Here is a 22855-nt window from a genome sequence, read left to right as displayed (position 1 = left end):
CCTTGGCACTTGGCGCGAAGAGGATTGGTAGCTCGACCACAGTCATCGTGGCTTTCAAGGGCCTGAAGGTCCCGAATTACGTGTGCTATGGTCCCGTTCTCACCAAGTGCAGCCTATATCGAAAACAATTCGATGTACGTAAGCAGTGCGGAAAGGTGGGCCACCGCCGCGACGTTTGTCCAAACCCTCACGTGAGGGCTTGCTTTGCTTGCGGGGCCGTTGACCCCAAGGAAGACCATAGATGTACCCCCACATGCAGATTGTGCGGAGGGCCACATCTGACCGCTGACAAGGTTTGCAAGAATAGGTACAAGGTCCCATACGTAGTTACAAAGAGGCAATGGGAGCGCAAGATGGCCGAACAACAAGCGCAGCAGCAACAACGAGCGTCTCTCAGAGCTGAAAATTTTCCATCGCTGATGTCAGCAACCGCAACATCAGCCGGCCCAGCTGGTCGCCGCGCGTCACGTTCCGTCTCGAAGCGCAGGGCCAGCGAGAGTAGAGAGCGTAGCCTTAGCCGTAAGCGATCACAGTCACGTGACCGCGTGAGCTGGGCCGATGCAGCAAGGCAGGTGCCAAGAAAGCACAGGGGGCACCACCACCACCACCTCCAATACCACCGCAACGACCAAGACCATTAGCACCAGCAAGACCGTCGATGGCAACAACAACAGCAAGACGAGGGAAGACGAGGCGATGAGGACGTTGAAGGAAGCCAACGAGGCACTTAGGCGCAAAAACAACGAGCTCGAGACGAAAGTCAGTAGGCAAGAGGCCACTATTATGAAGATGGCAAACGAGATCGCGGAAATCAAGACGCTTCTGACGACCCGTTCCACCAATAACCAAACGCCCCAAGCGGTATCATGTGAACCCACACCCAGCATCAGCAGCGCTGTACCAGCAACATCCGCTGAGAAGGAACCGGCACCCAAGCGACGAGCGATCGAGAACCTGAAGGAGCGCAAGCTCAACGACCGGGTGGACAACCTCAAAGACAAGGTCGACCAAATCGAGGAACACCTCGACGGGCTCGAAGATTATATTAAGACAGCCTTCACCAAGATGATTAACGACAGGTTCGCCGCCATCGAGCAGACGTGTCAGCAGTTAACGAACGTAATACAGCAAATAACGCAGCAGTACAATCAGCAACAATCATGGCCGCTCCAGCAACAGCAACAACTACAGCAGTGAAGGGTCTCGTGACCTGGCAGTGGAACTAACGGTTTCGCTAGCAAGAGGGCTGTCTCATAGCAACACATAACACAAGTAGCACGCAATCCGGATATAATCATGATACAACAGACTCGCACTGATGCAGTGTCGCTACCCGGTTATCGGGTATACGCCAAGTCTCCGAAGGTCAGCGACGGTAGAGGCATATGCACATTGGTTCGCAAGGGACTCACCTTCATTGAGCACGAGTTGCACAACAGTAAAATCGAATACACTCTCATCGAGGTCGTTACGGGCAAGAAACAAAGGAACAGCACCTTTATGCTTAACGTCTATAGTAGCCCTTCACACTGGAAGCAAAAATTCAAGACGCTCCTTCACAGAGCCAGCACCGTGGCGGGCACTCACAGGCTCGTCGCCTGCGGAGACTTCAACGCGGCGCACCCGGCATGGGGATATAACAAGCAATTGGCCAAGGGGCGAGACCTGTTCCAAGACACATTAGACCTGGGCTTCACCCTCATCACAGACCCGTCTGATGCTACAAGGATTGGGAACTCTGTGTCAAGGGATACGACGCCGGACCTTACGTTCGTGAAGAACGACGAGAAGGGAAATATCTCCTGGCGCAACACGGGGTCAGAGCTCGGCAGCGACCACTACATCGTAGAGGTCATCATACCGGAGGAGGTCAAGGCCTCGGAGGATACCAGAAAACATAATTTTACGGATTGGGATGCCTTCCATAGCCTGTTACCAACGGAGATGGAGGAAATCGAGAACAGAAGAATGGTCAGCCCACATCGCGGGAAAGGTCAATCATCATCATCATCATCATCATCATCATCAGCCTGGTTACGCCCACTGCAGGGCAAAGGCCTCTCCCATACTTCTCCAACTACCCCGGTCATGTGCTAAGTGTGGCCATGTTGTCCCTGCAAACTTCTTAATCTCATCCGCCCACCTTACTTTCTGCCGCCCTCTGCTACGCTTCCCTTCCCTTGGAATCCATTCCGTAACTCTTAATGACCATCGGTTATCTTCCCTCCTCATTACGTGTCCTGCCCATGCCCATTTCTTTTTCCTGATTTCAACTAAGATATCATTAACTCTCGTTTGTTCCCTCACCCAATCTGCTCTTTTCTTGTCCCTTAACGTTACACCTATCATTCTTCTTTCCATAGCTCTTTGCGTCGTCCTCAATTTAAAGGGACACTAAAGGTTACTATTAAGTCAACGTGGACTGTTGAAATACCATCACAGAAACCTCGAAACGCTTGTTTCGTGCCAAGGAGAGACTTATTTTAAGAGAAAATGCGTTCTGAAGCGTCCGCGTACCTCTAGCGCAGTTCAAATCGCCCGCCCTCCGATCGAGGAGTACTGACATCATGGTCTCATAGTGACGTTGCGCCATCAGTGAGTAGAACGGCGTCCGCAGACGGCGCTACGGCTTTTCTGCGCAAAACGCAAACGCGCGGCCAGAAACAGAGCCAAGACAGAGCCGACAGCAGAGCGAAAGCTGGAGTATGGTTGCTAGCGGAAGGAGAAACGAATTACGTCCCACATTACGTCCCACGGCACACGGAGAGTCCGTTTTCGTTAAACTATAGGCTGCGGCGAGCTCGCAGCGTGGTCGGCGTGGTCTGTGAGAAGTGACGAGCCTTTTCGCACTTGCAACAGGGCATAAAAAAGTGACAATCGACGCAAAACTCGGCCTAGAAACGTGCTTCGCCACAGCCAGGGCTCAATAAGGCCCAAGCTGGCACGACCCAGATGTTGTTTCCCGCACCGCCACCAGGCGTCGCTACTATACCTCAAACTCCAGCGCAAGACGCCCATAAGCTGGTACTTCATTCTATGGCGCAAACTTCGACGCTCGTCGCAATGGACCCTGACACCGACAGATTGGCTCGCGATGGTGGGCTCCAACTTCAGCGATTTGAGCACCGACGAGCGCGACCTGCTGCTGAGGGCTCGCACTGCCGGCGTCGTTGCGTACTACGACGGCGGCCTCGACACCGGCTCTCCGGAGCGGGAAAGCAACGAGCGCTTCCCACGACATTACATGGACGTGGCATTCTCGCTGCTTGTTCCAAATGAAAGTTTGGCGAGCCAGCAGAACCCTCACAGCACGTCGCGATAACGAAAGTACTGAAACTCCAAAGCGTGCGCGGCGCAGAGTCGAGCGAAAACGAAACCTTTCGAACACCCATATTACTGAAGGGTAACGTCAAAATGTTATTTTTTCTTAGAGTCGAATAGACGTAAACAAGTAGCATTTTTTTCCGTCTTATAATCGAATGAAATGATATTTTTAATACGAGTAGTTGAGTATAGGTAACACAAATTATGAGGAGTCCTTTCGTCATCGGGCTAGTACCGGAATGTCGCTGGGGGGTCTCAAATCGTGTCATGCATTTACCTCAATTTCTCGGTTACTAAAGCTCTGTTCGCGATTAAATTGACGCCTTAGACGTTCTAGAACATTGCTCTACCACTTTAACTTGAGTTTCTGGTAACCTTTAGTGTCCCTTTAAGTAGAACTCTTTTCGTAAGCCTGCAGGTTTCTGCCCCGTACGTGAGTACTGGTAAGACACAGCTCTCATAACCTTTTCTCTTGAGGGATAATGGCAACCTGCTGTTCATGATTTGAGAATGCCTGCCAAACGCACCCCAGCCCATTCTTATTCTTCTGATTATTTCAGTCTCATGATCCGGATCCGCAGTCACTACCTGTCCTAAGTAAATGTATTCCCTTACCACTTCCAGTGTCTCGCTACCTATCGTAAACTGCTGTTCTCTTCCAAGACTGTTAAACATTACTTTAGTTTTCTGCAGATTATTCTTTAGACCCATCCTTTGGCTTTGCCTCTCCAGGTCAGTGAGCATGCATTGCAGTTGGTCCCCTGAGTTACTAAGCAAGGCAATATCATCAGCTAAACGCAAGTTACTAAGGTATTCTCCATTAACTCTTATCCCCAATTCTTCCCAATCCAGGTCTCTGAATACCTCCTGTAAACACGCTGTGAATAGCATTGGAGAGATCGTATCTCCCTGCCTGACGCCTTTCTTTATTGGGATTTTGTTGCTTTCTTGATGGAGGACTACGGTGGCTGTGGAGCCGCTATAGATATCCTTGAGTATTTTTACATACGACGTCTACACCCTAATTCCGCAATGCCTCCATGAGTGCTGAGGTTTCGACTGAATCAAACGCTTTCTCGTAATCAATGAAAGCTATATATAAAGGTTGGTTATATGCCGCACATTTTTCTATCACCTGATTGATAGTGTGAATATGGTCTATTGTTGAGTAGCCTTTACGGAATCCTGCCTGGTCCTTTGGTTGACGGAAGTCTAAGGTGCTCCTGATTCTATTTGCAATTACCTTAGCAAATACTTTGTAGGCAACGGACAGTGCGCCGATCGGTCTATAATTTTTTCAAGTCTTTGGCGTCCCCTTTCTTATGGATTAGGATTATGTTAGCGTTTTTCCAAGATTCCGGTACGCTCGAAGTCATGAGGCATTGCGTATACAGGGTGGCCAGTTTCTCTAGAACAATCTGCCCACCATCCTTCAAGAAATCTGCTGTTAACTGATCCTCCCCAGCTGCCTTGCCCCTTTGCATAGCTCCCAAGGCTTTCTTTACTTCTTCCACCGTTACCTGTGGGATTTCCAATTCCTCTAGACTCTAGACTCTAGACTCTAGACTCTCTTCCAATATCGTCATGGGTGCCACTGGTACTGTATAAATCTCTATAGGACTCCTCTCACACTTGAACTATCTCATTCATATTAGTAATGATATTGCCGGCTTTGTCTCGTAACGCACACATCTGATTCTTGTCTATTCCTAGTTTCTTCTCCACTGCTTTTAGGCTTCCTCCGTTCCTGAGAGCATGTTCAATTCCATCCATATTATACTTCCTTATGTCAGCTGTCTTTCGTTTGTTGATTAACTTCGAAAGTTCTGCCAGTTCTATTCTAGCTGTAGGGTTAGAGGCTTTCATACATTGGCGTTTCTTGATCAGATCTTTCGTCTCCTGCGATAGCTTACTGGTATCCTATCTAACGGAGTTACCACCGACTTCTATTGCACACTCCTTATTGATGCCCACAAGATTGTCGTTCATTGCTTCAACACTAAGGTCCTCTTTCTGAGTTAAAGCCGAATATCTGTTCTGTAGCTTGATCTGGAATTCCTCTATCTTCCCTCTTATCGCTAACTCATTGATCGGCTTCTTACGTACCAGTTTCTTCCGTTCCCTCCTCAGGTCTAGGCTAATACGAGTTCTTACCATCATATGGTCACTGCAGCGCACCTTGCCGAGCACGTCCACATCTTTTATGATGCCAGGGTTAGCGCAGAGTATGAAGTCGATTTCATTTCTAGTCTCACCATTCGGGCTCCTCCATGTCCACTTTCGGCTAACCCGCTTGCGGAAGAACGTATTCATTATCCGCATATTATTCTGTTCCGCAAACTCTACTAATACCTCTCCCCTGCTATTCCTAGTGCCTATGCCATATTCCCCCACTGCCTTGTCTCCAGCCTGCTTCTTGCCTACCTTGGCATTGAAGTCGCCCATCAGTATAGTGTATTTTGTTTTGACTTTACCCAACGCCGATTCCACGTCTTCATAGAAGCTTTCGACTTCCTGGTCATCATGACTGGATGTAGGGGGGTAGACCTGTACAACCTTCATTTTGTACCTCTTATTAAGTTTCCCAACAATACCTGTCACCCTCTCGTTAATGCTATAGAATTCCTGTATGTTACCAGCTATGTTCTTATTAATCAGGAATCCGACTCCTAGTTCTCGTCTCTCCGCTAAGCCCCGGTAGCACAGGACGTGCCCGCTTTTTAGCACTGTATATGCTTCTTTTGGCCTCCTAACTTCACTGAGCCCTATTATATCCCATTTACTGCCCTCTAATTCCTCCAATAGCACTGCTAGACTCGCCTCACTAGATAATGTTCTAGCGTTAAATGTTGCCAGGTTCATATTCCAATGGCGGCCTGTCCGGAGCCAGGGATTCTTAGCACCCTCTGCTGCGTCGCAGGTCTGACCGCCGCCGTGGTCAGTTGCTTCGCAGCTGCTGGGGACTGACGGCCGGGGTTTGATTGTGGTGTTCATATAGGAGGTTGTGGCCAAGTACTGCACCAGGGTGGCCAATCCTGCTCTGGTGAGGGAGTGCGTTACCGGTTCTGGTCACCGGGATCAGGCCACACTCCAGGCCTGTTTATGCAATTTTATCAACACACGGATTTTTTTTTATCCGGTGGATAATTGCGCGGCACCGGGATTCGAACCACGGACCTCTTGCACGCGAGGCGGGTGTTCTACCGCTATGCCACTGCTGTGCTCAAGGAGGCCAGGGAGGCGACCAAAATCATAGAAACGGATGAGCAGGTCGACAAAGTTGACAGCCGCCTCGCGCACTTATTCGAAGCAAAGCAATCTATCCTAAACAGGTGGAAGAAGCAACGACTAAATCGGCGCCTAAGGAAGAAGGTGGCGGAGCTGAATCGCGCCATCGAAGTTCATTGTCGGCTGCTCTGTACGCAACAGTGGAATGAAATATGTAATGCTGCGGACGGGCAGATGCATTGCGGCAAAACCTGGAACTTGATGCGGCATCTGCTCGATGAGACTAAAACAAAATCCCACCAACGCGACCGCCTCGCAAAGATCATTCACAGAGCAGTCAAGGAAAACGGGGAAACTGAAGTAATCAGATGCATAAACAGCAAGTACCTTCCGGTTACACCCACGGAAAGGCATCCCGAGTACGTCGGTCAAGCCAACGAGAAGCTCGACCGTGACATCAGCGTCGAGGAGGTGCGAGCGGCCCTGCACGAACTAAACAGCAAGTCGGCGGCCGGCCCGGATCACATGTCGAACAGAGCGCTCAAGAACCTCAGCGATGTGGCCATCGAAAACCTCACCGGTTATTACAACAAGTGCTGGAGGGCGGGGTCACTGCCCCAGCAGTGGAAGGCTGCCAAGACCATCCTCATCCCCAAACCACGCAAGCCGCCGAACACAGACAACCTCCGGCCCATCTCGCTCACGTCCTGCGTGGGCAAGGTGTCGGAGCACGTCCTCGGGTGTAGGTGGCAGGATTACCTGGAGAAGTCGGGACTATACCCCACCACGATCATCGGGTTTCGGCATTCCCTCGGCACCCAAGACGCGATGATTCTGTTGAAGAAAGATATCATTGACGATGACACCCTAACGAAAGACAACAAGGCCATTCTGGGGCTGGACCTGCAGAGCGCCTTCGACAAGGTGAAGCACTCTGCGATCCTAGCCCAGGTGTCCAGACTCAACATGGGCGCAAGAACGTACAATTACATAAAGGACTTTCTGACGAGGCGGACTACCGAGCTCTGCGCCGGCGATCTACGGCTCCAAGAGAAGAGGCTCGGCAGTGTCGGGACCCCTCAGGGCTCGGTCATCTCGCCGTTGTTATTCAACCTCGTTATGATCGGGGTGGCCAAGCGACTCTCTCGCGTCGAGGGCGTCCGGCACACCATCTACGCCGTTGACGGGAGGCAGCGATGGTCACATTGAGAGCACGCTGCAAGAAGCCGTCGACGCGATCGAAGACCAGCTGAACGGTTCCGATTTGATCTGCTCACCGAGCAAGTCAGAACTGCTGGTGTTACCACCGAAGTACGTCAGACGTAACAAGAGCGAAGCGAGGCATTACGAGGCCATCAAGATCGTGACGAGGTACGGCCAAATGATCCCGGAGGTCGAAAAAATCCGGGTGCTCGGCATGATTATAGACAAGCGACGGGGCAACGGCGAGACCATTTTCCTCCTTACAGCCAAGATTACCAACGCAATACGTCTCATCAGACGGGTCGCCAACTGCAAGGCCGGGATGAAGGAGGAAAGCTTAATTCGGCTTGTGCACTCCTTCGTAATCAGCCACGTTACTTACGTTACAGCCTTCCACAACTGGATGCAGTGTGAAAAAAATAAGATCAACGCCCTGATACGCCGAGCTTACAAAGCGGCGCTCGGACTATTCGAGTGTACGAACACCAACAAGCTCCTGAGCCTGGGGGTACACAATACCCTCGAGGAAATTGCGGAAGCGCAACGGACCGCCCAGATGGAGCGGCTCTCTATGACCGAAGCCGGCAGGAGCATACTTCAAAACTTAGGCTTCACGCCCGGGGCGAAAGAGTCGAGTAGCAACGTTTCTGTCCCAGACGGGACCCGGCGCCGGATTCGGGTAGACCTCATCCCGAGAAACATGAACCCGGAGTTTAACAAGGAGAGAAGAGCGGCGAGGGCCAAGGCCCTCATCGACTTTCACGCCAAGGACGAGCACGCAAGGTTCGTGGATGCGGCAGAATACCAGGGACTGCGCGGCGTTCGTAGCTACCGTCAGCTAGGCGTCGTCCGGCGCGACGAGGGCAGCGGCGAGGTTACGGGTCCGCGAGGCGTGTCAGGCGGAGGAGGTGGCCATTGCCCTGGCCATAGCCGATCCCGGGTGCCAGACGGTGTTGTGCGATTCGCGAAGTGCAGTGCGGAATTATGCAAAGGGCAAAGTGTGTGTTGAGGCTGTGCGCGTTCTGTGCTCGGCTGACCTGCAACGAGAGAATCGATATATTAGAATCAAATGGTTCCCCGCTCACGCGGGCAACGACGCGTCGGAGAAGCACGATAACCACAACGAGACGGCACACGCAGTGGCGCGAGCGCTAACCAACCGCGCCGCTGCAACCGACCGTCCAACGTGGCGTAGTGCCAATGACCGCATGACGACGTTCAGCGAGCTTACACAGTTCCACCGCCTGGCTCGAAGGACTTTCCCACCCCCGCACCCGGGGCTGAGCAGAGCGGAGGCGGTGCTGTTCAGACAATTACAAACTGGTTCCTTACCCACCCCAGTGTTAATGACTCATCTATACCCGAAATTATATGTTAGTGATGTGTGCCGCGTGTGCCAGCGCGAGAGGGCCACCCTGACGCACATCCTATGGGATTGCGCCAAGTTCCCCGAGGAAGCTTCGACAAGTACAACGATTCCGCCGCGACTCGTGGCTGCGGCGGAATGCTACGACCACGAAAGCCAAACCTGGGCCGTCCAGCAGGTCTCGGCGGCTCTTGAAAGACAAAGGCCGAGCGAAACCGACGGAACGTTGCCTCTCAGGGCGACCGACCGCGGGAGTAACACGCGCTGGAGTTGAGTAGAGACCACCCGCTGAGAAGACGTCAGGGCCCGCGTCACGGCGCCATTTAGACATGGTGTAGTTCTGCAGGCGACTACATGAAGTTGTTTCTCTCTCTCTCCCTCGCGGGCAAGCCAGAGCGTTGAGACGTTTAAATTGTTCATAGCGAAAGGAAGCACTGCTGCAATTGTAGCAATTTTACATATTCGCAAAGTCTTCTGCACTTAGGAAAACATAAGTTGCTCTAAAATTAATAAATAAGTTGCTCTAAACCTAAGCGTAAGAAACAAAGCGACAAGAACGGCTGAATCAACAAGTACGAAGATCAGACAAATTCATTTCCTATCATTCCCATGGCGGTTGAAAAATTGCAGCGCTAGAGTTTAATATCATATTATTATACGAAACTATGGTGTCGGAGCACCGAGACAATCATATAACAGGGGCGTTAATGAGAACGCGCCGCCGGGTGTCGGTGATCAACCTTACTTAGCATGCAACGCTGTGAAAGCTACGCATGAAGTTCGGTAATCAAAATGTATACCTGCGCGCGTGTTGTGGTCAAGCTTCGTCGTCAGACACGTTCGCGCAATCTCATTGCAAGCCTGTGCGTGAGGCTGCCACGACGGGCTAGAAATTAAGGCGGAAAAACAAACACAAAAGCAATACAATATAAAACAACGTATTAACAGCCGCATAACGCAGTTTGTTGTTTTTTAAGGTTCAAAACTATTTGCACTTACTACTAAGGTTTTTAAGGAGATTTTCTTTTTTTTTTGCGGTACTTTTTGCTGCACCGTCAACCACGACGTACCGCTACATCGCCACAAGAAATTTGAGGCTGTGTTTACACTGTGCTTAAGTTGTGTTTTGTTACGCAAAATGTGGCGAACGTATAAATCTTGTTTGAGTTTCTCTTGTTGTTTGACAGATGCGCGTTCACTCTTGGGGCCCCGTCCACCGCCGGTCTTTGCTAGAATTTATCCGGGAATCCGGCATGTATCTATACTTGTAAATAACAGGGTGTCTACCAACCGGGAATTCTCAGGGATTTTGAGTAGTCTGGAAAAACTCAGGGAAAACTCAGGGAATCTGTGCCTCTATCAGGGAAAATTAGCTGTAATTGTTGTAAGGGTCGCAAGTCGCGGTATAATGCTGGCTCGAGTAACAGACAGGAATCGTAATGAATCATTTTTGACGTCCTGTCGTCGGCTGTAGAAGTTGCCAGTGTAGAGTCAACGACCGACTTTCCAGATTCCCGATAATTTGGACGGCTTCGCGGCACCACCACCCATAGAGTCAATGTATCAGAACGTCTGAAATTTCTGACGCAAGAACTCTTCGCCGTCCAATTTTCCGGACGCTTTGCCGTGACCGTAGGTCAAAACGTCATTAATCAAAGCCACCACCGCTGCCGTTTTGATTACCTCGCCTCCTCGAACCGGCGCTCTTGCACGCAGATCCGCTGGCAGCCGTAGCCACCACTGTGGCAACGCTAGGCCTAGCTGCTTCGACGTTCGCTATGAAGCATCTTGCCGTTGGGTGCCGTGTTTTTTATTGAAAGAATTCGCTACTGTCAGCAATGGCACGGACTCCACCTCTGCGGTCCTCCCGATTGGCTTGTATAATGCCGGTTCCCGAAATTCAGCTTCGCCTCTGTACAGAAATGTTACTTGGTGAAGCATACGCAAAAGTATTGCAGTGAAGCATAACAAGCGTGGGAAGGGGCTATTGCCACGGGACACAGTATGTATTCCCTAATTATACACGCGTGCACCCAGTATTTCCTGTCACAGTGCGAGCACCGATATGCCTAATACGTATATCGACAGGCCTTCAGAGTGTTTTCGAATGTGCCAGTGGCGGTTTGAGCCCTTAAGGGCAGTAAATGGCATGCATTTATTTTTTTCCATCTGGCCGATTTTTCGGACGTTTTCGCGCCCCATAGGAAGTCCGAAAAATCGGACGTGGACTGTGCAACTGACCAAGAAGATGCTTCAAATTGTCTGTGGGACGAAGGAGTGGCGGAAGGAGGACAAGAACAGAAAGCACCTACGCATTGAGGAATGAACGGGAAAGGAAGCGTGCTGTCGCAGTTTTCAAGGGGCTTGAGCTCAAAAAACAAAGTGTCGGCTGATGCCGAGATGCAGATGTCCCTCATGCAAACCAAAATAAACTATTTAAAGCAGTGAAACACAACACTGATGATGATGATGATGTTTGAGGTTTAATGGCGCAAGGGCCAGGTATGACCAAAGAGCGCCATGCTAGTGTTAATGAATCTGTCGTGATCTGATGGGATCTGTGAATTTAATGTGACGTGGCTGTAAAGGGGCCTAAAAGAGTTTGTGTAAATTGCATAAAAATTACACGTAATAAAATTATGGCAATGGTTAATGACGTATACTATGATCACTGAAATGCATTAAGAAAGAATGATGCATTATATAAAATATGCGAGATGCTGAGAGTGAGTGAGTAAAGACTTTATTTGAAAACGAGGTATTGACGGATGACCCTGTTGTTAGGCAGACACAAGCCCCTGGGCCCGGGCGGCTTCTTCAGCTCTCTCGATGACCTTGGCCTGCAGGTCAGGGTCGGAGCTGAGCAACACGGCCTCCCACTGCTCAGTATTACTTATTCCGTGATTTGTGTGATTTTCTGCTGGGCACGACCACATAATATGGAATAGATCCGCTTTTTGCTTACAATGCTTACATGTATTAGGGTATTGGTCCGGGTAGTAGTAGTGATAGGCTAAGGGGTTGGGGTAAGTGTTCGTCTGCAGTCGTGTCCAAGCTACTTCTTGTCGCTTGTTAAGCGATTTGTGTGCTGGCGGTACACTGCCCTGGCTAACCTGTAGTGCTGAGTTATTTCCTGGTAACTGACCATGCGATCCCTCTCTGATCCTAGCGTGAGCCGTCCGGGTGCTCGGTTGGCAAGTCCTCGAGCGGCGGTGTGGGCGGCATCGTTGCCGGGTAGGGAGGAGTGTGCTGGTGCCCAAATGATCTGGATTGGTCGTGGGTGTTGATTGGTATGCGAGATGCTAAAATTGTCTAAGAGCACTACTGCCTCGCCAGAGCCCTTCAACGCAAGGGCCGAGAGACATGTGCTATACGAAATAGCTATCACAGCGGCATCCTCTGGAAAGAGGAGACGCTACAAATGTATGGGGCTAATTACATGTAACACAACATCTTTCAGGAAGTCTAGGACTGCGTTAGTGTCAAAGAGAGGTTCTGGGCCGAGTAACATTACAGGATGAAGGGGAATGTGCTGCCGGTATGCTACCGGGAAACGTTTCTTTCTGTCAGATTCGGCTTTCCGACACTTCAGGAGTACATGGAGGACGGTCAGCCTCTCCCCGCATCTCCCACAGGTTGGGGGCTCATTTCCAGTGAGTAAAAAATTGTGGGTGCCAAATGTGTGTCCTATTCTTAGACAGAATAGGACATCTGTTCGGCGTGATTTTGTTGCAAAAGACCAGAACCCTAATTGCGGCTTTATTACGTGCAGCTTATTATTTGTTTCCATGTCCCACGAGCGTTTCCAGTAGTTTCGCAGTTTCCTGGGCAAGAAGGGCCTCAGATCTGTGACAGGGACTGCAGCGGTAGAATTAACAGAATACGATGCAATTGATGTGGCCATCTGGTCCGCCAGAACATTGCCTTCGATGCCCCTATGACCCGGCACCCAGCATATGATGACATGCTGGTTACATATATACGCTTTACAGAGGACGGAATATAGTTCATTGATTACTGGATTTTTGTGCTTAGAAAATTACATTAAGGCCTTTACAGCACTTAGGGAGTCCGTATATATAACTGATTTCTGGTGTTTTGATTTCTTTATATGCTTTACAGCCGACAACAGTGCCTAGGCCTCAGGCGTAAAGATACTAGTTTCCGGATGCAGTACGTCGGATTCCGAGAAGGATGGACCGACGGCTGCGTAGGACACCCCGTCGTGTGACTTCGATGCGTCTGTGTAGAACTCCGTGCAGGAGTACTTGTACTGGAGTTCCAGGAAATGCATTCGGATTTCGATATCTGGGGCTTCCTTTGTAACTTGTAGGAAATATATATCACATTGTACCAGCTGCCACTCCCAAGGAGGTAGCAGCTTGGCTGGATGCATTAGGCGAAGCTCGAAGAGAGGGACATGCATTTCTACACTAAGCTCCCTCACACGCAGCGAGAAAGGTTGTCTTACGGAGGGACGATTGCGAAAGAGTGTAGCATATGTCATATCGTTAACGGTATTAAAACACGGATGTTGAGGATTAGAGTGCACTTTCAGAAAATATGTTTGGCTGATGTATGTTCTCTGCAGATGAAGTGACCACTCATTTGATTCTACGTATAAACTTTAAATGGGACTTGTTCTGAAAGCGCCCGTGGCTAAGCGGATTCCTAGATGGTGGACCGGATCTAGCATCTTTAGCGCGCTCGGGGCGGCAGAATGATAGATCACGGCACCATAATCTAACCGTGACCGAATCAGGCTCTTATAGAGATTCATCAGGCACGTCCTGTCACTACCCCACGTAGTCTACGATAGAAGTTTCATTAGGTTCATTGTTTTCAGACATTTTTCTCTAAGATGTTTAATGTGTGGGACGAAAGTGAGTCTATTGTCAAGTATAACACCTAGAAATTTGTGTTCTTTGTTTACAGGTATCTGTTGTCCACACAGTTCTAAGCAAGGATCCGGAACCAGGCCTCTCTTTCTTGTAAAGAGAACACAAGAACTCTTGTGAGGATTGATTTTAAATCCATTTTTCTCTGCCCACTGTGATACCTTGTTCAAACCATGCTGTACCTGTCTCTCGCAGACTGTGAGGTTGCAGGATTTGAAACCTATTTGTATGTCGTCTACGTAGACGGAATAGAAAATAGCTGGTGGTAAAGATGCACGAAGCGTGTTCATCTTTACGACAAAGAGCATGCAGCTGAGTACGCCACCCTGGGGTACCCCAGTTTTCTGTATAAATGTACGCGACAGTGCAGGACCTATTTTAACTCGAAATGTACGGTTCTCTAGGTAGCTCTCTATAGTATTTAACATATTGCCGCGGATACCTAGCGCGGAAAGATCGCGCAGGATTCCGTACCGCCAGGTTGTGTCGTACGCTTTTTCCATATCCAGAAATACAGATAAGAAAGATTGCTTGTGCACGAAGGCATCGCGAATGCTCGCTTCGATGCGCACAAGATGGTCGGTTGTAGATCGCCCTTCCCGAAAACCACATTGAAATGGGTCAAGCACTTTACTGGACTCTAGGAGATGTACGAGACGGCGATTGATCATTTTTTCAAAACGCTTACAGAGGCAGTTCGTAAGCGCTACAATGAAGTGTCTTTACCATGCTTTAAAACAGGGATTACAATAGCCTCCTTCCATTTTGATGGAGGATAACCAGCAGCCCAGATAGTATTGAGAAGTGTGAGTAGCGTGGATTGTGTGTCGGAGTGTAGGTGCTTAATCATATCATACATGATTCTATCGGGGCCCGGTGCAGCGCTCCGACATGCTGATAAGGAAGCTTTAAGTTCAGCAATGGTAAAAGGGCGATTATAAGGATCGTTTGGCGTGCATTTCCGATTCAGAGGCTTGAGTTCTTCTATTGCTTTATATTTAAGGAAGTTCTCTGAATAGTGAGTGGAGCTAGACACGCGCTCGAAGTGTTCACCGGGAGCATCAGCCTGGTCTTGCAGGGTATCGCCTTGTGTGTTTACCAAAGGGAGGGTGTACGTTTGTCGCCCTCTTATGCTATTTACCCTGTTCCAGACTTGGGCCTCATCTGTATACGTGTTGATACCTGATAAAAACTTCTGCCAACTCTCTCTTCTGGCCTGTCGGCGCGTTCTCCTGCCTTCGGATTTTGCTTTCTTAAAATTAATAAGATTCTCCGCAGTGGGAGAGGCGCGTAGCAACTCCCACGCTTTGTTTTGTTTCTTGCGAGCGATCCTACAATCGTCGTTCCACCACGGGACACGCCGTCTACATGCCAAGCCATTTACTTCTGATATGCATTTAGAAGCAGCATCTATAATGAAGGCTGTAAAATACTGCACAGCAGCATCACTTCCCAAAGAAGACATGTCATTCCATGAGATCCTAGTGAGAGTTCGGAATTTCTCCCAGTCGGCTGTGTCGATTTTCCACCTAGGAGCCTGTGGTAGATATTCGTTTTCTTTATATGTTCTTAGTAGTATGGGGAAGTGGTCGCTCCCGTAAGGATTGTCGTTAACTTCCCCTCAAGTTCAGACAGTAGTGACGGGGAAACTAGGCTGAGGTCAATTGAAGAAAATGTTCTGTTTGCGATAGAATAATATGTGGGTGTCTTCTTATTCAGCAGACACGCACCATATGAAAAAAGGAATTATTCAACGAGACGACCTCGCGCATCGATACGAGAGTCTCCCCATAGGCTGCTGTGCGCATTGAAATCGCCAAGAACAACATAAGGTTCTGGCAATTGATCTATCAAGGTCTGAAATTCATGTTTGTTTAGTTGGTAATGCGGGGGTATGTAAAGCGAGCAAATGGTGATGAGTTTGTTCAGTAGGACAACTCGAACCGCCACTGCTTCAAGGGGCGTTTGTAGCTGTAAAGGTTGACACGCTATACTTCTATGAGTGACAATGGCAACACCGCCCGATGATGCGACGGTATCATCGCGATCTTTGCGAAAAGTTATATACTGTCGGAGAAAGCTTGTGTGTTTGTTTCTTAAGTGTGTTTCCCGGAAACACAGCACTTCTGGATTGTGTTTTTGGATGAGTTTCTGCACATCATCAAGGTTTCTAAGAAGACCTCTGACGTTCCATTGAATTATCTGTGTATCCACGTTGGTAGTAAATAGGTGCTGTGTGTACAGAAACAGAAGTATTAATTAGAGATTTCAGAGATTAGATTACAGAGCTCTTTCGAGGCCCTGTAATCAGGGTTTTGCCCTTTCTGGAGCGTTCGAGGGAGCCTCGCCGCTCCTTAGGCGCTTGGCGCGCCGTGAGGACAGGTGTAGTGCCCATTGCCTCTTGTGAGGCGCCGGACACATGCTCTTGCGAGCGAGAAGTTTTCTGTGAGGGTCCCGCTTCGGAAGGCAAGACCCCTGCGCCCACCAGCCCGGAGGTCGATGGGGCTCCCTGAGGGATTTGGCTGCGCCGGCTGTTGCCAGCGCTGGAAGTGGCCGGGCAGGTTGGGGCAGCCTCGGCTGCCCCCACCTTCGGGGTCGATGGCCCCATCTGCTATGTTGGCGTAGCAGCGTTAGCTGCAGCCGCCGGGGGGGGGGGGGGGGCGTCACTGCCGCCTCACTGGGTGTGGGTCGGTCAGCCGCCGGAGACCGTTGTGGCGCTGCCCCCTGACGCGCCACATCGGCAAAGGTGTGCTTTGGCAGGAAGGATACCCGCCTGCGTGCCTCTTTGAAACTTAGGTTTTCCTTTACTTTAATTGTAACTATTTCCTTTTCTTTCTTCCAAGATGGGCACGAACGCAAGTATGCAGCGTGCTCGCCTTCACAGTTTACGCAGTGGAGAGAGTTTTCACAAGATTCAGAAGTGTGATCATTAGCACTGCATTTAGCGCAGGTTTGGCGGCCTCGGCAGCTCTGTGAGCTGTGACCGAAACGCTGGCATTTGAAGCAACGCAGGGGATTTGGAACATATGGGCGAACACGGAGCTTGATGTACCCGGCCTCGATGGACTCGGGCAGAACACTTGTGCCGAAAGTAAGTATCAGGTGTTTGGTCTGTATTTCCTTATTATCACGTACTCATCTTAATTCGCCTAACGTTGATGACATTCTGCTCACTGAAGCCCTCCAAGAGCTCAGCCTCAGTCAGCTCCAAGAGATCATCATCGGAGACTACGCCGCGGGTTGTATTCATAGTACTATGCGGAGTTACTGTTACTTTGGTGTCGCCAAATGATACTAGATTGGGTAGCTTTTCATATTGCTTCAGGTTGCGGAGCTCCAAGAGGAGATCACCGCTTGCCATTCTGGATGCTTTGTAACCTGTACCAAAAACTTGGGTCAGGGACTTGGACACGAGGAATGGTGAGAGTGTTCGCACGGGTTTGTTTGGTGTTTCGAAGTGGACTACATGGAAGCGGGGAAAAGTTTCTTTTTGACGGGCGAAAAATTCGAAGACATCATCAGTGCGCCCCCTCTTCAGGGAGCGATCAGGTAGTGGGGGAAAGGAAGTAGCCATAAAAGATTTTAATTTCGGCAGTAACACCAGCCACCCACCGTGGGGGAGCTGCAGGGCGTGTGAAACACGGCCTGCAAACGCCAGCTGTACATTACCACTATAACCAAATATGAAATAACCAAGGTCGGCTATTCACACAAGGTTAACCCTTGCTGCCTGGAAAAATTGGAAGTAAGCGGAAGCTAGGAGAAGACAGGAAAGATGAAAAGTAAGAAAAATACGAAGATTGGAGGGAGAGAGAGACAGGAAAAGGCAACTACCGATTTCCCCCGGGTGGGTCAGTCCGGGGGTGCCGTCTACGTGAAGCCGAGGCCAAAGGGGTGTGTTGCCGCCGCCGAGGGGCCGTAAAGGTACAAGCACCCGGCATTGGCTCAACCCCCAGGATACCCTTTTCCCCGGACACGGCTAAGCCGCGCACGGCTACACGCGGGAGGGTCCAACCCTCGTGTGCTCGGGTACGTGGTGTCGCAACGCACCAAACGCCTGCATGCGCAGACGCCCCTGCGGGGAAAACACAACACTGAAGCATCGTGCGCGGGCTGAGAGTGTGTCAGGACAGTTGAGGTTGACTTACGAGCTGTTGAGAGAGAATCTCAATCGTGACAAAGTTCGGGACTCATACCACTGAGCTGTGCTATCAGTTGATAAAAATAGCTCATATTCGAAAATATTTGCTTCTGCATGCATCTCCTTTTTATTCGTATTTGAGAATGTCCGACTCGATATGCAATTTTTTTTCGAAGACATATTATTTGGCGTGAATTTTACTAACCCCTCCCTTCTATTCTGTTTTTGAATAACATAAACACTGCTCCTTAGTATTCAGATTGAATAAGTCGTTCCTTTTTATTATTTTTTTCATATGCTTACAAGAAAGTGACAGCATCGGGCGATATGGTTTCAGCCCGTCTTGACATAAAAAAACATAGTTCTGCATCACTCAGCGAATCTTGCAAGGACACTCAGGGAAAACCTGGAAAACTCAGGGAATTTGGGAATGCCAACTTGGTAGACACCCTGAATAATTATTTATGCCAGAAGGCACTCTGTGGCAATACAAAAAAGCGCGCTCTGTGTGTGCCTTTAAATGAGTGTACTCTAAATATATCATGAGAAGCCAATAAACAAAGACACCAAGGACAACAAAGGGGAAATTACCTGTACTTGCTAACTGAAATAAAGAAATGGTAAATTATTGGCTATGAAAGCGGATGAAAAAACAACTTGCCGCAGGTGGGTAACGACCCCACGTCTTCGTGTTACGCCTGCGATGCTCTAACTTGCTGAGCAACAGCGGCGCCGTTATGCCATTCACTTTCTTGGGTACTTATATTTTACTATTAGAACTATACCGTGAGAGTGTTAGCCAGCGCAACCAGTCACACACCTTGGCGGCGGATGTGGAACATCCTTTCTGCCGCAGGCGTCACGAGTACGTGGCCTTTTTGGGTGAAGGCAACTGCGACCTCCTTTTTGTACAGTTTCTACGTTAGCATGTTGGCTGTAGACGGAGATCCTTTGGACATAGAGAAAGAAATTCAACAAGAGGGGACACTCTTCAAAAACTGGCAACAGGAAACATGTCACGCCTAGTTTCAACTCCATCCGTTAATTGACGCGAGCATCAGGAAAAGGGAATGTGAAATAAACTTAAAGACAACGTTTTATTTTTTTTATTCTTTCCCACTAAAACTAAAAACGTTTTGCGTGTAAATGAACTTATACTTCGCGACCTATTTTTCTTGCGTTGCCTAGCAACAAGCAAGCGGCACGCCAGACGCGCGTGCATACGTCACGCGCCAGACAAGCCGCAGGAGTGAGCGAGGCTGGCTGCAGATGTGAAGCTCGCGTGCTCGGCGACCCGTCTCTTTTGGATGCAGCCCTTTTTTTGGGCTCCCGGCGTTCTTTTGTGTTCCGTCTGCATTTCGACACGACACCGCTGCACTACTGGACTACAGCAGGGTGAGAAATTTTGTTTGACAGTCTGCGATGCACTTCAAGCACATTTAGGCTTACTGCACAAAACTGAACCTATATAGTGACGCAGTTATCGAAAAACAGCTCCGCCGTCCAAGCCTAGTTAATTTGACCTAATTACTCGTACTGGGAGGTGTTTGCGACGCTTTCTATGAGCCCAAGCATAATTATAACTTATTTCGGTAGTTTTTGGGCACGCTCCCCGCACCTGGGTTTGTGACGAAAAGCACCTTCGCCCTGTGACGCAGTTTTGCGTGTACTGAATCTTACCGGGACAAGTTTTGGCGCTTTCTCTGACCCCAGACATTATTGTAATTAATTTCGCTACTTCTTGGGGTACTTTTCAAGCACAGTGGGCGCGCTCGGCGTAGTGGCGCAGTTAGCGAAAAGCAGCTCGGCTGTGTGCCGCAGTTAGTTTCGCGTGTACTGAATCTTACTCGGAGAAGTTCGTGGCGCATTCTCTGACACCCAAAATTATTGTAATTCATTTCGTAGTTTTTTTGGGATACTTTCGAGGCATACTCGCCACGCGTGGGGTTGTGAAACTGTTAGCAAAAAAGCAAGCCGGCCATGATGAGTTAGTTTTGTGTGTATATACTGAATTTTAGTGGGACAAGTTTGTGACGCTTTTTATGGCCCTGCAACAACATATACCTTATTTCGGTACTCACGCTTGTCGAAAACGCGACGAGCGATTGTTGAGAGTGATAACAAGGGAGTGTTGCTTGCGCCGGCAAGACGCGTAAAAGATAACACGGAGGAGCTCAAGAACTTGACATTTCTGTCTTCTCAGCGTCTGAAAACAGGCTTTGCACCCACGAATCTGTCTAGAGTGCGACTAGAAGGCATTCTGCGAGCGCGTAACATGGTCTGGCTCAGAGCCTGTGTTAAAAATTAAATTATGGGGTTTTACGTGCCAAAACCACTTTCTGATTATGAGGCACGCCGTAGTGGAGGACTCCGGAAATTTTGACCACCTGGGGTTCTTTAACGTGCACCTAAATCTAAGTACACGGGTGTTTGCGCATTTCGCCCCCACCGAAATGCGGCCGCCGTGGGCGGGATTCGATCCCGCGACCTCGTGCTCAGCAGCCTAACACCATAGCCACTGAGCAACCACGGCGGGTCAGAGCCTGTGTTGTAGCCACCTCTGTGTACTTGGCGTACCATCACGGCGACTGAGGCCAAGTTGTTTTGGAAACGCGCAGTCACCCGTGTATTCGTGCTCTTAAGGTACAGGAAATAATGCCCGAGAAGGGAGGGATGCTTGAAAATCGGATGTTTTCTTCAGATTTTATGGCACTGTTTGGGAGGAGTCTATTTGCTACAAAAAGTCAAAGTGAATTTCTGTAATGCCGATCATTTACCACTTACGCACGTTTCGCCTCTACAGGCAATATTCCTGTTAAGTCAATATAAAAAAAGATAAATGCTTGTAATTTACTTTTTTGCAGCTGATGGCATCCGGTGGAGCTTCGTACGGCGACTGCTGCTTACCTGGTGCCACAACAATGGATGAATGCACAAGAAGCCCGGAACGAGCATTTATGCAGAGCAAAATAAACATTTCATCATTTTAGAAGACGTCTTGCGTTTTCTTTATGAAATTGCACGTGACACAGATTCGGTGGAGGCTCGTAAAGATCGTTCGCAATCATTTTTACTAAATACTAAAGCGACTCCGCGCCTAGGCCGCGCATGGTTCAGCAGTAGAAGCGAAAAAAATAATGCCGCGCCGATTAGCGGAGCCGGCGCGGCGTGTACCAACTGGTGTTCAACACGCGCGCGCCTAAAACCGAAACCTCAAGGTATTAATACCATCCGCTTGGTGTGCTACAGTCAATTCGGCCGCTGGGCTCTATGGGAGTGTCCGCTCTTATTGAAATTTCTTTCTCTATGCTTTGGACGATATTGCTGAGAAATCAAGGACGCCGCATTCCACCGACGTCTTGCGCAACGAGACCGAGGCAGCCGACGCGGTGCCGCAAGCCCCGCGACGTCGCGTTGAGGCGCGCTGGTGACATGGCATCGCCGCGATGTCCTCACCGGTCACGCAAGACCTGGTGCAGGTGTTCTGTTTCGCCCGCTCTGCCTCGTCGAGGCCCGAGCCAGTGAGCTCCTGACATAACGTTGCAACCAATGGGAATTCGGGTGCCGTTTCGCTGCTACAGACGCCGGCGGCTTTTTCGCTTAACGGACCATTTGACGCTTTGGCACCAGTAAAATAAATGGAGTTATTAACGGTTAAAATACGTTGGCGGGCTAGTTAGTTTAAATCCATGATAGAATGTGTAAGCGCGACTGAACGAGGACGTAGAAAGAAACAGATACACCGAGACAGTGTTACTTTCAACTACAGATTTTATTTTCGCACGCAATAATAACTATATACCGAACGATCGGGAACAAACGAGACAAAAAAGAACATTCAGTGCTGCATGTCGATGAACAGAACATGTGTGTAAGGCATGACCAAAGCATACGCTGTAATAGTTACACAACGATAAACCGAGGAATCGTATCTCCTTTTCAGATAGCGACACTGATGGCTTGCTCACGCACCTTTCCTGTAATTTTGCAATTTCGTAGGCCTCCACAATCTCCCTTGTCATCCTGCTATGAGTCCTATAAAAAATAGAAGTACTTTCAAACATGGGTTTGCAAGGACAATCTCGGCAACGAATGCCCAAATGGCCCAGGATTACACTAGTCACATTATATTGATGCTCTTTTAGTCTCTCTTTGATGCATCTGCCAGTGTGACCAACATACGCTCTTCCGCACGAAAGCGGAATGGAATAGACAACGTTATGAGTGCAGGTTACAAATTGTTTGAGATGTTGAGCAGAACATGTGTTCCTCTTGTTATTCCCTGAATTAACCTGTTTGCATAGCTTCTGTAGACGCTCAGGGGCAAAGAAAACCACGTCCACCCCCAACTTTGCCGCTATTCTTCTGAGATTATGTGAAAGACAATGAATGTATGGTACCACAGCAACTTTCTTTGCTCAAGCAGTGCTACCGCTTTCCTTCAATGTGTTTATATACTTCCCGCTTAAACCCTCCGCGACCGAGGTGAGCATACGGAAACTCAGGGATCGAGAAGAAGCCGCGGTGGACGAGATCACTGACATCGACGCGTGGACTGAGAAGGTCGTCCGAAACGTGCACGATTCAACCCGAGATATCGAGAAAGACGTCGAGACAGACAACATGGACAGCCCACTTGCCCACCTCATCGAGGCAAAGAAATCCATACTCAACAGATGGAAGAAGCAGAGACTC

The 22855-nt window shown here is 49.3% G+C and overlaps 1 protein-coding gene and 1 long non-coding RNA gene across 3 annotated transcripts in view; one reads left to right on the top strand and one right to left on the bottom strand.

Annotated features, from left to right (window-relative positions):
- The window catches only part of LOC126532273 (uncharacterized), a 210396-nt gene that overhangs the window by 97351 nt on the left and 90190 nt on the right, over positions 1–22855 (bottom strand). The window lies entirely within an intron of this gene.
- On the top strand, positions 19397–21154 carry LOC129385229 (uncharacterized). The gene is made up of 2 exons (XR_008612809.2): positions 19397–19555; positions 21025–21154. It is a non-coding gene; the product is annotated as an uncharacterized lncRNA (long non-coding RNA).

The sequence above is a fragment of the Dermacentor andersoni genome, chromosome 7 (genome assembly GCF_023375885.2).
Source record: "Dermacentor andersoni chromosome 7, qqDerAnde1_hic_scaffold, whole genome shotgun sequence".
Classification (NCBI taxonomy): Eukaryota; Metazoa; Arthropoda; class Arachnida; order Ixodida; family Ixodidae; genus Dermacentor; species Dermacentor andersoni.
Note: the sequence above shows the minus strand (reverse complement) of the source record. Positions and strands in the feature narration are given on the sequence as shown.